Below are 15,536 nucleotides of genomic sequence, written 5' to 3'. Positions count from 1 at the left end.
ACCTTCATAGAAGACCTCATACCAATATTATCCAAACTATTCCACAAAATTGAAACAGATGGATCACTACCGAATACCTTCTAGGAAGCCACAATTACTCTTATACCTAAACCACACAAAGACCCAACAAAGAAAGAGAACTTCAGACCAATTTCCCTTATGAATATCGACGCAAAAATATTCAACAAAATTCTAGCAAACCGAATCCAAGAGCACATCAAAACAATCATCCACCATGACAAAGTAGGCTTCATCCCAGGCATGCAGGGATGGTTTAATATAAGGAAAACCATCAACGTGATCCATTATATAAACAAACTGAAAGAACAGAACCACATGATCATTTCATTAGATGCTGAGAAAGCATTTGACAAAATTCAACACCCCTTCATGATAAAAGTCCTGGAAAGAATAGGAATTCAAGGCCCATACCTGAACATGGTAAAAGCCATATACAGCAAACCAGTTGCTAACATTAAACTAAATGGAGAGAAACTTGAAGCGATCCACTAAAATCAGGGACTAGACAAGGCTGCCCACTCTCTCCCTACTTATTCAATATAGTTCTTGAAGTTCTAGCCAGAGCAATCAGACAAAAAAAGGATGTCAAGGGGATACAGATCGGAAAAGAAGAAGTCGAAATATCACTATTTGCAGATGATATGATAGTATATTTAAGTGATCCCAAAAGTTCCACCAGAGAACTACTAAAGCTGATAAACAACTTCAGCAAAGTGGCTGGGTATAAAATTAACTCAAATAAATCAGTTGCCTTCCTCTATACAAAAGAGAAACAAGCCGAGAAAGAAATTAGGGAAATGACACCCTTCATAATAGACCCAAATAATATAAAGTACCTCGGAGTGACTTTAACAAAGCAAGTAAAAGATCTGTACAATAAGAACTTCAAGACACTGAAGAAAGAAATTGAAGAACACCTCAGAAGATGGAAAGATGTCCCATGCTCATGGATTGGCAGGATTAATATAGTAAAAATGGCCATTTTACCAAAAGCGATCTACAGATTCAATGCAATCCCCATCAAAATACCAATCCAATTCTTCAAAGAGTTAGACAGAACAATTCGCAAATTCATCTGGAATAACAAAAAACCCAGGATAGCTAAAGCTATCCTCAACAATGAAAGGACTTCAGGGGGAATCACTATCCCTGAACTCAAGCAGTATTACAGAGCAATAGTGATAGAAACTGCATGGTATTGGTACAGAGACAGACAGATAGACCAATGGAATAGAATTGAAGACCCAGAAATGAACCAAAACCTTCCAATGGAAAAAAGATAGCATTTTCAGCAAATGGTGCTGGTTCAACTGGAGGTCAACATGTAGAAGAATGCAGATCGATCCATGCTTATCACCCTGTACAAAGCTTAAGTCCAAGTGGATCAAGGACCTCCACATCAAAGCAGACACACTCAAACTAATAGAAGAAAAACTAGGGAAGCATCTGGAACACATGGGCCCTGGAAAAAATTTCCTGAACAAAACACCAATGGCTTACGCTCTAAGATCAAGAATTCACAAATGGGATCTCATAAAACTGCAAAGCTTCTGTAAGGCAAAGGACACTGTGGTTAGGACAAAACGGCAACCAACAGATTGGGAAAAGATCTTTACCAATCCTACAACAGATAGAGGCCTTATATCCAAAATATACAAAGAACTCAAGAAGTTAGACCACAGGGAAACAAATAACCCTATTAAAAAATGGGGCTCAGAGCTAAACAAAGAATTCACAGCTGAGGAATGCCGAATGGCTGAGAAACACCTAAAGAAATGTTGAACATCTTTAGTCATAAGCAAATCAAAACAACCCTGAGATTTCACCTCACACCAGTCAGAATGGCTAAGATCAAAAACTCAGGGGACAACAGATGCTGGCGAGGATGTGGAGAAAGAAAAACACTCCTCCATTGTTGGTGGGATTGCAAACTGGTACAACCATTCTGGAAATCAGTCTGGAGGATCCTCAGAAAATTGGACATTGAACTGCCTGAGGATCCAGCTATACCTCTCTTGGGCATATACCCAAAAGATGCCCCAACATATAAAAAAGACACGTGCTCCACTATGTTCATTGCCGCCTCATTTATAATAGCCAGAAGCTGGAAAGAACCCAGATGCCCTTCAACAGAGGAATGGATACAGAAAATGTGGTACATCTACACAATGGAATATTACTCAGCTATCAAAAACATCGACTTTATGAAATTCGTAGGCAAATGGGTGGAACTGGAAAATATCATCCTGAGTGAGCTAACCCAAACACAGAAAGACATACATGGTATGCACTCACTGATAAGTGGCTATTAGCCCAAATGCTTGAATTACCCTAGATGCCTAGAACAAATGAAACTCAAGACAGATGATCAAAATGTGAATGCTTCACTCCTTCTTTAAAAGGGGAACAAGAATACCCTTGGCAGGGAAGAGAGAGGCAAAGATTAAAACAGAGACTGAAGGAACACCCATTCAGAGCCTGCCCCACATGTGGCCCATACATGTACAGCCACCCAATTAGACAAGATTGATGAAGCAAAGAAGTGCAGACCGACAGGAGCCGGATGTAGATCGCTCCTGACAGACACAGCCAGAATACAGCAAATACAGAGGCGAATACCAGCAGCAAACCACTGAACTGAGAATAGGACCCCCGTTGAAGGAATCAGAGAAAGAACTGGAAGAGCTTGAAGGGGCTCGAGACCCCATACGTACAACAATGCCAAGCAACCAGAGCTTCCAGGGACTAAGCCACTACCTAAAGTCTATACATGGACTGACCCTGGTCTCTGACCTCATAGGTAGCAATGAATATCCTAGTAAGAGCACCAGTGGAAGGGGAAGCCCTGGGTCCTGCCAAGACTGAGCCCCCAGTGAACTAGTCTATGGGGGGAGGGCGGCAATGGGGGGAGGGTGGGGAGGGGAACACAGATAAGAAAGGGGAGGGGGGAGGGGGATGTTTGCCCGGAAACTGGGAAAGGGAATAACACTCGAAATGTATATAAGAAATACTCAAGTTAATAATAAAAAAAAAATTTTAAAACAAAACAAAAAAAAAAAAAGAAATATTATTCGTCATCTAAGGCTGCACAGAATCCTCCCTACTAGAGGAACAGCAAGTCTAGGCCTCTTCTGTTCTGTCAGACTACTTCTGTCAGGGATGCACTATTTCATCTCCTATTTTCCTGTATCTATCTCTATCCGTAGGGCCTTGAAATTTTTATCTAGGAGTATTAGGACTGAGGCACCTACAATAGCAGCTCCAGCCAGCCCTATAGGCCAAGGAGAGAACCTAGAAACACAACAGAAGTGACCTGATTGTGTGGAGGTGCTAGCTGGTTGGAGACATCCTACCCAGAGTAGTAAGTCATTCTGGGTACAAGCTGTACTAGAACATAAAAATCCTCAGTTGCATTTATAGCCAGGCCATAAATGTATGTAGTTAGCCCTGAAGTACGCGTTACAGTGCAGTGGGAGAGGTGGGAATCAGTTGGGGATATCTTCTTTCCAATGCAGAGTCCCTGTCTGGTAACCAACGGTTCTTTGTTAAGTCCAGGGAGAGAGGAGTTAAGAACCAGCAATCTGATCTGCCTTCTTGCCAGCCACTGTGAACTTGATGACAAGGTTTGTAGCATCTCCATTGGGGGAATCCAGATAGTAATGGGGCTAGTGGCTGCTGCAGCAAAATGCATGCAGCAAGCAAGCAGGATCACTGGAGTACTGGAGTCACAGTTTCAGTATCAACAGGGTATGGAGTGACCTTCCATTGTTCCTGTTGCCTGGAAGTCTCCTGTGCTGGACCTTGACTGCTGGATCGTCTCTCCTCGTAGGGTTAACACGAGAGTGATGTATCCACATTCTGATCCTGTCCACCTTATCAGCCCTATGTGTGATCAGGATCACGGTGTAAGGCCCTTTCCAGCAAGGTTCCAGAGTCTTGTGGTTATATCTGTTAATCCAGATTTGTCACATGGTTCAAAGTAATGGGGGCTACAGAGAGGGACAAACTCATAAACCTGGCTGATGGAAGGCCAGAGTTGCGTGTAGATCCTATGGAGGGCTCCCAAGGATTTTTAAAACGTTTGCTGGTCATATTCAGCTAAGATACCGACTGGAGGTAGGGCAGCATGGGAGGGGGCCTCCCATATAGGATCTCAAAAAGCAGAGGAACCTAAAATATAGACAGTGTTCCTAGCTGTAAATAAGGCATAAAGTAGGAGAGATTCCCAGTCACTGCCAGTTTCAGGTGTAGATTTGGTAAAGGCCGCCTTCAGGGTCCGATTCATCCCTTCTACTTGCCCTGAACCATGGGGAAGGTATGCATAATATAATTTTCTATTGGTTCCCCAGAATCTCTACCTATGGTAGAGGTGGAGTTACCTAAGAGAGGAATGCTGGTTCATTGTCAGACCGAAGCAGGGTAGGCAAACCATATCTGGGTATGATGTCCTCCAGAAGCTTTTTTTCCCACTATTTTGGCAGTCTCCCTCTCTGTGGGGTAGGCTTCTACCCATCCTGAAAAGGTATCCATAACAATTAGCAAATACTTCTGTCCATAAGTTCCTGGTTTTATTTCTGTAGTCTATTTCCCAATTAGCCCCTGGCTGTTGACCCCTGATTCTGGTTCCTGTAGTCTGAGGAGTTCACAGCCTGGCAGATGGCTCAGTCTGAGATTACCTGATCAACCACGTGTCCTAAGTCAAATATTTTGTACCTTGCCCCTCACAAAAATTACTTCAGTTTGCAGTGACCAACAGTGAAGTTTAATGGATCTGATGGATGACTGACTTAGCAAACTTCTTAGGTAGGATGGTGCAGCCTTCAGAGGTCAGCAACCGTCAGTCTCTTCTGAAAACTCCTTGGCATTTCACCTGATGTCATTTGTCTTCAGTAGTATACTTAGGGATGGTTAGGAGTGCACTGGGCAGCAAAGCTATCAGGAGTTGGCAGCTTGAGTAGCCTCCCTTTTGGCTTTATCAGCTAGCCTGTTCCCTCAGACAATTTCTGATGTCCCTGTCTGATTGATGCCCAGGGCAATGAACTATAGCCATTTTTAGAGTGTTTTGAATAAAGCAAGTATTCCTTCCTTATTTTTGATGGTTTTTTCCTTGGGCAGTTATTAGTCCTATCTGCTGTCAGTGTAAATGTTGGCTATGGCTCTTTTTGCCAGTTTTAAAGCCTGGGTAAGAGCCTTTTGCTCAGCTTTCTGAGCTGAAGTTCCCAGCAGCAAATCAGTGGTCCAAATAACAGGTCCAAGTCCACTACCACCACCCCTGCGTCCCTGACTCCATTCTGGATGAAGCTGCTCCTATCCCTGTGGTACATACGTTCCCCATCAGCCTGACACTCTGGATGTGCCCCAGAACTATATAGAGAGCAAACATGCTGCACATCTGTGGCTGGGTCAGAGAGGAGGATGGCTGGGTTTAGGGCAGAAGATGGGTTATATCTTATGTGAGGGGACTCAAAAGTAGAGCCTGAAAGTGCACCAACTGGGGTTGGACAGCCACTGGCTGGGTGGATTCTTGAGGGTCCCCTCAGTAGCATGGGGGAGGGGAGATAGTGATAACAAGTCCCTGACCCATGGTTACGTTGCCAGCATCTTTGACTAGAAGGACAGTGGCAGCTGTGGTCCAGAAGCAGGCTGGCCATTTTTGGCCCACCGGGTCCAGCTTCTTAGATAAATCAGACTCAGGTCTTTTCTATGATCCCAAAGTTTGGGTGAGCACCCCCTTTGCTGTCCCCTCTCTCTGATCCACATACAGGTGAAATGGTTTGTGACTCTCTAGGAGGGCCAATGCTGCCATCTCCAGTAAGGCTCTTCTTAGAGTCTTAAGAGCTACATTCCTCTTAAGGGTCCATCTACTTTGTTTTCTTGGTCCTGGAAGACCTCATAAGGCTTTGGCTAGCTCAAGACCTTTGCACCCAAAGTCTACAAAACCTGTGAGATCCCAGAAATTCCTGTACTTGCTTTAGGGTTGTTGCAACTGGGATGCTGAGGATGGTTTGCTTCCAGGTGTCCAACAGCATGTTGGCTGGCCCCCGTTGACTATGCATAGTCATAGGGGACCTCAAGATGACAAAGCTGGGCCTGCCTTCTTAGCAGACACTGGGCAGCCAAGTTGTCTCAGTTCCTGTAGGAGTCTCATGCGGCCTCCTGGCATGTCTCCAAGCCGGGAGCCCTGCAATACACACAGGACCACAGTTATTTGGGGGTGGGCCCACAGGTGCTGACCCAAGTACTCAGGCAGTGCCTCCTCCAAGGTGATAGGTTCAGAGACCAGATCTTTTAAATCCAGACTCCATTTTAGAGAACCTGCCCTAAGTTTGAACTCAGGTTCAAACAGGCATTAGTTTCCAAGTTACGCCCCAGCCCCCACCCCCAACAAAACCTGGGCCTCTCTCCAGTCTCTAGGCTCACCCCAGTAAGATCTGCACTCCAGGTTACACCCCCAACAAGACCAGTGGCTCCAGGTTATTACCCCAACAGATCTGCAGCCCCAGGTTACAAGCCCCCAACTCCCTTCCCCATCTCCTCACCCCCACTGCCTAATGAGCACCAATGCAGAGAGAAATAGAAATTGAGTCTACAATTTGATCTCCAGCACCAGCCAGTTAAACTAAAGGCCTTAGTATCTTTCCAATTTAGATGCTTGCACACTTATCTGCTCCCCCCACCCCTTTGCTGCTTGCTGTAAAGCTTAATCCTGGATAGATGCTCAGGGCCCCTTATTCCAACAAAAGAAGTCCTGCCTGCCTGAGGTTAACTGAGGGGCTGAGCTAGCTTAACTAGAATAAACCCTCATGTGAGACTGCATTGGATCAGCTCCTGTCCAGTTTAATACTTTAGTGGCGCTAACAGCCTGCAGTCCTGAATCCTTGATGCAGGTGTGTCCATGTCAGTTGTCCCTTGAAGCCTCTCTCCCAGTCTTGCCATTCAAAGACAAATAGAGGCTGGCTTTAGGCCACAAAGCTATTCAGTGTCTGAAGCTTTCAAAAGGATGTCAGGGGCAGTTTGGTTAACAAAAGCCATGTTCACAGCTGACTGTTACTCTCTGGCTTCTGGGTCAAAAGCAGTATAGGTCCTATAGGTTTAAAAAACTCTAGATATTCCCTGGGGTCCTCATTCTTTCCCTGCATCACCTGGCTAACCTTACATAAATTTGTGGGCTATCCGGTGGCCTCTCAGAGCCCCCACCCCGCCCATCAGAATCTGGCACCTGTTCTTTAACAGCATTGCTAAATTCTCAGTCAGGTCCAGTCCAAGGAAAGGCTGCACCTATATCAGCCTGAACTAGAGTAGGCAGCCCATTTGCTCCCAGAACCATTTTCTGGGTGGCTCCCAAGAACCCTCTCTCTCTTTCCTCTGTTGTGTAGTGCAGCTAGAGCTGACACTGAAAAGAAAATTATACGAATTCTAGGTTTATAAATATAAAAATTAAAAAAATAAACCCCAAAAGGCCACAGACCCAGGGCTAAGCCCTGCAGCCAAGACTAGCAGGCCATAAAGATAAAGGAGCACAGGAAACACTGTTCAGGCAGGACTGACAAGCCATAAAGAAAAGGAATGCAGGAACCAGCCTGAGTTAATGGGACTGATTCATGGGACGTCTGGCAGGAAGACATCTCCCCCCAGCTCACTCAGGGCCATCCTCCAGACCCTGATAAGCCCCTGACTTCTAACACGTACTCTTTCTGCTTTGTTCTCACTGCTATGTTTGAATGAGCCAATTGTATGTAACCACGCCAAAACCCCCTAGCCTTCTCTATATAACCCTCTGACTTTTGAGTTTGGGGGCCGACACCTCTGTCTCCTGCGTGGGATACGTGTCGGCCCGGAGATCTCTGTAATAGGTCTCCGTAATAAACCTCGCCTTTGCTTATTACATCCAAAATGGTCTCTCTGTGTCTGGGGTCCGCGATTTCCCAAGACTTGAGTAAGGGTCTCTCTGCGTGGGATCTTTCATAATGGGGGCTCGTCCGGGATCTGCGCGACCACCCCAGACTCCGAAGACCCCTTGGAGGTGAGTTGGATGTTTGTCTGAGTGTTTCTGTGTGAGCGGCGCCGCATTTGTCAGTCTGTGTCTGTCTGTTTTGGTTCCGCCGTGTGTGTATATGTGTGTGTCTCGGTACCGGTGAAGTCTCACTCTGGTCAGTACTTAGAGAGTGGACGTGGAGTCTCACTCTGGTCAGTACTTAGAGAGTGGACGTGGAGTCTCACTCTGGTCAGTGCTTAGAGAGTGGACGTGGAGTCTCACTCTGGTCAGTGCTTAGAGAGTGGACGTGGAGTCTCACTCTGGTCAGTGCTTAGAGAGTGGACGTGGAGTCTCACTCTGGTCAGTGCTTAGAGAGTGGACGTGGAGTCTCACTCTGGTCAGTACTTAGAGAGTGGACGTGGAGTCTCACTCTGGTCAGTGCTTAGAGAGTGGAAGTAAAATCTCACTCTGGTCAGTACTTAGAGAGTGGACGTGGAGTCTCACTCTGGTCAGTACTTAGAGAGTGGACGTGGAGTCTCACTCTGGTCAGTGCTTAGAGAGTGGACGTGGAGTCTCACTCTGGTCAGTACTTAGAGAGTGGACGTGGAGTCTCACTCTGGTCAGTACTTAGAGAGTAGACGTGGAGTCTCACTCTGGTCAGTACTTAGAGAGTGGACGTGGAGTCTCACTCTGGTCAGTGCTTAGAGAGTGGACGTGGAGTCTCACTCTGGTCAGTGCTTAGAGAGTGGAAGTAAAATCTCACTCTGGTCAGTACTTAGAGAGTGGACGTGGAGTCTCACTCTGGTCAGTACTTAGAGAGTGGACGTGGAGTCTCACTCTGGTCAGTGCTTAGAGAGTGGAAGTAAAATCTCACTCTGGTCAGTACTTAGAGAGTGGACGTGGAGTCTCACTCTGGTCAGTACTTAGAGAGTAGACGTGGAGTCTCACTCTGGTCAGTACTTAGAGAGTAGACGTGGAGTCTCACTCTGGTCAGTGCTTAGAGAGTGGACGTGGAGTCTCACTCTGGTCAGTACTTAGAGAGTAGACGTGGAGTCTCACTCTGGTCAGTACTTAGAGAGTGGACGTGGAGTCTCACTCTGGTCAGTACTTAGAGAGTGGACGTGGAGTCTCACTCTGGTCAGTACTTAGAGAGTGGACGTGGAGTCTCACTCTGGTCAGTGCTTAGAGAGTGGACGTGGAGTCTCACTCTGGTCAGTACTTAGAGAGTAGACGTGGAGTCTCACTCTGGTCAGTGCTTAGAGAGTGGACGTGGAGTCTCTGGTCAGTGCTTAGAGAGTGGACGTGGAGTCTCACTCTGGTCAGTGCTTAGAGAGTAGACGTGGAGTCTCACTCTGGTCAGTACTTAGAGAGTGGACGTGGAGTCTCACTCTGGTCAGTGCTTAGAGAGTGGACGTGGAGTCTCACTCTGGTCAGTGCTTAGAGAGTGGACGTGGAGTCTCACTCTGGTCAGTGCTTAGAGAGTGGAAGTGGAATACGTGTTAGTGTCTGTTGTCTGTATTCTGTTTCTGTGTTTGGTATCCCAGAAGCAGCTAAGGTTAAGCTGCAGTTTGGGCCAGGTACTGAAGGTACCAGGCATCTGTGAAAATTGGTTATAAGATGCTTTGTCTTGATATTGTTTGTCTGGTTTGTTTTCTGTGGTATTGTCGAGTGTCTTTTTGGCTTTTGTTTCGTTTTTAAATTTAGACTGACGACTGTGTTTAAAATCTTGGACTGACGACTGTGTTTAAAATCTTGGACTGACGACTGTGTTTGAAATCATGAAACTGTTTGCTTTGTTCGTCATAGAGTTTTACTTGGTCCTCTTGGTGCTTAAGTTAAAAGTTAAAAATAATTTGCTTGAGAGAAATTGTTTTCTGCCAAGGAGTTTTGTCTTTCTCTCTTGAGCCTCCTCCCCAAGGAGAGAGGCCCCTCCCTTTACTCCCCTTGATCAGCCTAGCTGCTGTTAACAGTTGTGTAAACAGACATTAACAAAAACCTTGAGGACAAAACCTCTCATAAATAAAAAAGTTCCCCAGATTAGGCCTCCGGTATAAAACAAGTATAGTGAGTAAGAAACTTAATTTTATGGACCCCGCTCCAAGTGGCGGTGTGTTGGTTGATAGCCAACGTTAATTTTTTAAAACATAGTGTTTTATCTGTGCTTGTGCTCGCAACACACAGTAGGGGGGAGCGAAATAAGCTGCGGAGCTGCTACAAAGAGCATGGGGACTTCTCAAGTCTCACCCAATTTTTCTGGCTCTTCAGGAGCTGTTTAAAAGGAAAAGGCTTAAGGTAAAAAGAAACACTATAGAGAGATTTCTTAGTGAATTACTACACCTTGGTTCGCCATCTCTGGGAATCTCACGATGGACAGCTGAGATAAACTAGAAAAAGATTTAAATTTTGCTTGAGAGCAAGGATTCTTAAAGGCGGAGTTTCAGCCGGTATGGCACTTAGTGCATAGCTGCCTAAAAGATCAGAAATGCTGTCAACAGGCTATAAAAAAGGGACAGGCTGTGTTAGAAATGCTACATGAAGAATGATCTAAAAAGGCTGAGAGTGAGGTGGGGGAGGACTCTAAGAAAAACAAGAACAAGAAAGGAATTTCTGCTTTTAGTGACCAGACCTTCAACTCTTGCTCACAGAAAGAGGGTGCTCATTAAGAGAAGTTCTTTAAGGAGCCTGCCTTATCTGCTGGCCCTATTCCAAGAGAGGAGCCAGTCTCCAGCATTAAATTACTTTTCTCACTGGTCATCATTAACATGGAGAATGCCTTTGATCCTATCCCCACAGCAGCCAGTTCCTGCCCCTGTGGTCGAAATGTCCCAGTTTGGGGGACAGAGAAGCCCCTAAAATAGTTTCAAAAAATCTACTACAAACGGTGAAGAACTTTGTTTTGTTTTGCCAGTCAGAATTTAAAATTCAGGCTTTGGCTGTGGCCAAGGTCAGGATTAATGTTTTCTTTTCAATGGGCCTTTAGCCCACTGAGAAAGTTTGGTAAAGGGCTGCTACTGAGGTCCTGAAAGCCCCAGGTGAACTGGTTACAATTCTTTTGTCAGCTGCTTAGTATCTAACACCCAGGTTCTAACGTCTCTCCATCCTTTTGTTATTAGTTCTTACTGGAAGCCTAGTGCCATTTAGAGGATGGGTCTCTTAAGCGATAAAGCCACTGAGCTGGCACTAAAAAAAAGTACTCCTTAAGGGAAAATCTAAGTCCAGAGAGACAACCGGTAACAGATAGGCTGCCCCTCTGCTCACTTTTCTGTTTCACAGACACAAGGTCTTTTTGTCCCAAAAAAGCCTCCTGGCTTAGCTGTGTGACTAAATGCTGTTTGCCCTCTTCAGTGGACCTCTATTCTCAAGATTCCCTTGTTTTCTCACCATCCCATTTAAGATGCTTGTTAGTAACTGTTACAGGTCTCCTTTACCACCGAGGAAAGACGGAATCCTACTAGAGGCCAGAAAAAGTGTTCCAGAGATGGATAGAAGGCCCTCACTTCTGCCTGCTCTCTTCAGACACCTAAAGGTAGGGAGTGCCAGGTCTGCTGCCAGGCTCCAAGGGTGGGTCTCTGAGGGGCTAGAAAATGCCCCACCAATCTGGCTAAGATAAAAAAAAGGATATAAAGAAAAAGTTACAAAAATTTAAAGGGCTAAGTTGCTGAGAGTTAGTATAAGTTACAGAGAAAGTAAGGTTAAAAAAGAAAGAGGTAAAAAAGAACAGAAAGCTAGGGAAGAAAAGAGACAAAAAGAAAAAGAAGTTAAAGAGCTAAAGAGAGATAAAAGACAAGAGAGGAACATATACTGGCCACAGTAGTTAGGGAACCTAGGAAGATAGTACCTGGCAACAGAAGAGAATTCCTGGCTAAAGATCAGTGTGCCTAATACGAAAAAAAAGGACATTGGGTCAGGGACTGCCCCAGAAAGAACAAGAGGGGACACTGGAGAGCCTCTTGGTGCTGGTTATACACAGAGATAGAAGGGAAGCCCGCCCAGTTGTTTTGTGGATACAGGGACCCAATGCTCTGTGCTCCTATGCCCCCCAGTGGGCCAATATCCAAAGACCTTGAGTACAAAGAGCTACTGACAACGAACAATACTTATGGACTGCCCGAAGAACAGTGGACCTTGGCGTGGGCCGGGTAACCCACCCACTAATTCATGGTCATCCCTGACTGCCCCTATCCCTTGCTCATGAGAAAACTGTTCTCCAAAATGGCTTACGTGGGCTAAAATGGCTGGGTGAGGCCAGGTGTATGCATATCTACAGACTATAAATGTGGAGCTTAAGACCTGTCTCAGTGCACCAGTACCTGATGCTGGGAGATGTGTGGCTTAGTGCTTTTCGGCCTGAAACACATCACTCCTGCCAGCCGGGCACTAACAATTATCACCCAATCCAGGACTTAAACTGTGATAGAGTGGCTGATGTTTTGCCTTTGGATAGAGTGTCCCTAAAGATGGGACCACTGGTCAGCTGCCATGGACTAGATTCTCCACCGGTTGGGGACAATCTGGTCACCTTGCTGCCCAATCCGGACCTGGAGCCACCACAGCACGAGTGTCAAACACTGACAGAAGCACATGGGTGGAGGAAAGACCTCTGCGACTGGCTGATTGACCCCTGCTGAAAGCCGAGGACCTTGTCCACAGACGGGAACAGTTCTCTTCATGAATGAAGGTCAGAGACAAGTGGGTGCTGCCATGGTGGACAACACAATGTCATCTAGAATGGCTGAACCCCAACCCCCCCAGCACATCAGCGCCACAGATGTCTTTGCCATCTCTTAGATGCCCTGATGAAGCCAACAACTGTGAGTACTATTCATTGCTTAGGATATCAGGAGGAAAGAGATTCAGTGACATGGGACAGTAACAAAACAGATAAAGTGGCTCGAGAAATGGTTATACAGGAGCCTATCCTGGTTACAGGCCTACAAGAGACAGCCACTGGGAACTGAGATTGGACTAAGGGATGGCCTCACTTAGAATGTACAACAGAAGAAAAGGCCCAAGTTGTTTAAAAGATAAAAGGACAATGACACACTTGGGGAGAAAGCTATACCCCCCAAAGAACAAACAAAAGACTCACTTTGCCAAATTAAGAAATGGACTCATTTAAGAGATAAGAAGTTTGTCCAAATAGTTAAAATATATATAATAGACTTTAAGATTTTAGCCAAGGGGCTGGGGATTTAGCTCAGTGGTAGAGCGCTTACCTAGGAAGCGCAAGGCCCTGGGTTCGGTCCCCAGCTCCGAAAAAAAAAAAAAAAAAAAAAGATTTTAGCCAAGAGAGACAGTAAAAAGTATAAGATATGTCAATAAGTAAATGCTTAACAAGCAAACAGGGCAAAGAGACCTAGAGAGTTTAGTGAAAAGTCGAAGTGAACTTCACTGAGATAAAACCAAAAAAATATAATCACAAGTATCTCCTAGTGCTTGTAGATACTTTTTCAGGAATAGATAGAAGCTTTCCTCACCAAACGAGAGACGGCCTCTACAATCATCAAGAAGATACTGAAAGAAATCTTCCCCAGGTCTGGAATGCCCAAGGTAATCTGGTCAGACAATGGTCCTACTTTCATTGCCAAGGTAAGCCAGGGTGTGGCCAAGTATTTAGAGGTCGATTAGAAATTACATTATATTTACAGACCTCAAAGTTCAGGACAGGTAGAGTAAATAAATAGAACTCTAAAAGAGACCCTAAACAAATTGACTATGGAGACTGGCACAGACTGGGTGACACTCCTTCCCTCCTGCTCTCTTCAGAGCAAGAAATACCCCTTCCAAATTCAGCCGTACCCCCTTTGAGATCTTATATGGGGCCTCAGCTCCCCTGACTATATTAGATGATGTTACTGAACCAACATGTCATAGTGCCATAGTAATAATGATTTGTGTGCCAGGCTAAAAGACCTACAGGTGATACAGAAAGAAATCTGCTCACAGCTGACAGCAGCCTATGCCCCGGAGACCCCTGAGACATCCCATCAGTTCCAGGTCGGAAGCAGCTACACTGAGCCCAGACACTCGAGCCTCGCTGGAAAGGACCATACCTGGTGCTGCTGACCACCCTGACAGCTGTCAATTCTCAGCCCTCACCAGCCGTGTACTAGCTGTTGGGGCTGAGAGCTGAGACTTAGAGGGACACTCAACATGTTTGCCCTGGGTTCCATCGAGATAGGTGGGGGGATAGGCTTGATTTCTATTACAAATGATGTAACATTACATATGTTAATACTCCTAACACTTCTTGGGACTGTGCCTCAGGGATCACTACCTGTATAAGTTTAAAAGTTCTGAAAGACAGTAATGACCTTGGTGTATAGGTTTAGATAGTGTCCAGATAGAATCCTGATGCCAAAGACTTTTTAGCTGACCTCCAAGAATACCTAACCTCCCTCTCAGAGGTAGTCCTTCAAAATAAGAAAAGATTAGACCTGATATTCCTTAAAGAAGGAGTCTGTGTGCTATACTGAAAGAAAAATGTTGCTTCTATACAGACCATTCAGGAATAATTAAAGACTCCATAAATAAACTTAAAAAAAGGTTAGACAAAAGACAGACAGGAAAACACATCAGAGATGGTTCGAGAGCTAGTTTAGTAGATCTCCCTGGATGACTACCCTACACTCTGCTACAGCTGGGCCATTATTAATAATTTTCTTGGTTTTAGTTTTTGGCTCCTGCGTGACAAACAGGTTAATTGCTTTTGTTAAAAATTGAGTGGGTGCTGTGCGGTTGATGGTTGTGAGACAACAGTACCAGTCAGTTAGGACAACTGGTGAGACCAAATAAGACTTGATATCAAAATTCTAAGATTAGAATTATTTAATAGGAGAAGACGGGAATGAAAAGAAAATTATACGAATTCTAGGTTTATAAATATAAAAATTAAAAAAATAAACCCCAAAAGGCCACAGACCCAGGGCTAAGCCCTGCAGCCAAGACTAGCAGGCCATAAAGATAAAGGAGCACAGGAAACACTGTTCAGGCAGGACTGACAAGCCATAAAGAAAAGGAATGCAGGAACCAGCCTGAGTTAATGGGACTGATTCATGGGACGTCTGGCAGGAAGACATCTCCCCCCAGCTCACTCAGGGCCATCCTCCAGACCCTGATAAGCCCCTGACTTCTAACACGTACTCTTTCTGCTTTGTTCTCACTGCTATGTTTGAATGAGCCAATTGTATGTAACCACGCCAAAACCCCCTAGCCTTCTCTATATAACCCTCTGACTTTTGAGTTTGGGGGCCGACACCTCTGTCTCCTGCGTGGGATACGTGTCGGCCCGGAGATCTCTGTAATAGGTCTCCGTAATAAACCTCGCCTTTGCTTATTACATCCAAAATGGTCTCTCTGTGTCTGGGGTCCGCGATTTCCCAAGACTTGAGTAAGGGTCTCTCTGCGTGGGATCTTTCAACACCTGGGTTGACTGACACTCATCCCAGGTAAGTCAACATGACTGAATCTAGAAGACCTGTGAGAGCTCATGGTCTATCTAAAAATGGGAGGGGGGTTTCTGCCAGTTCCTGCAAATGGC

General features: G+C 45.3%; 1 long non-coding RNA gene across 1 annotated transcript; it reads left to right on the top strand.

Moving 5' to 3' along the window:
- Nucleotides 1-7,816: 7,816 nt before the first annotated feature.
- On the top strand, nucleotides 7,817-15,328 carry LOC147997938 (uncharacterized). Its single transcript, XR_015647396.1, has 2 exons — nucleotides 7,817-8,044; nucleotides 13,900-15,328. It is a non-coding gene; the product is annotated as an uncharacterized LOC147997938 (long non-coding RNA).
- Nucleotides 15,329-15,536: the final 208 nt, after the last annotated feature.

The sequence above is a fragment of the Rattus norvegicus genome, chromosome Y, assembly GCF_021556685.1.
Source record: "Rattus norvegicus strain SHRSP/BbbUtx chromosome Y, alternate assembly SHRSP_T2T, whole genome shotgun sequence".
In the NCBI taxonomy this organism is placed as follows: Eukaryota; Metazoa; Chordata; class Mammalia; order Rodentia; family Muridae; genus Rattus; species Rattus norvegicus.
This window is presented reverse-complemented; position numbering and strand designations above follow the sequence as displayed.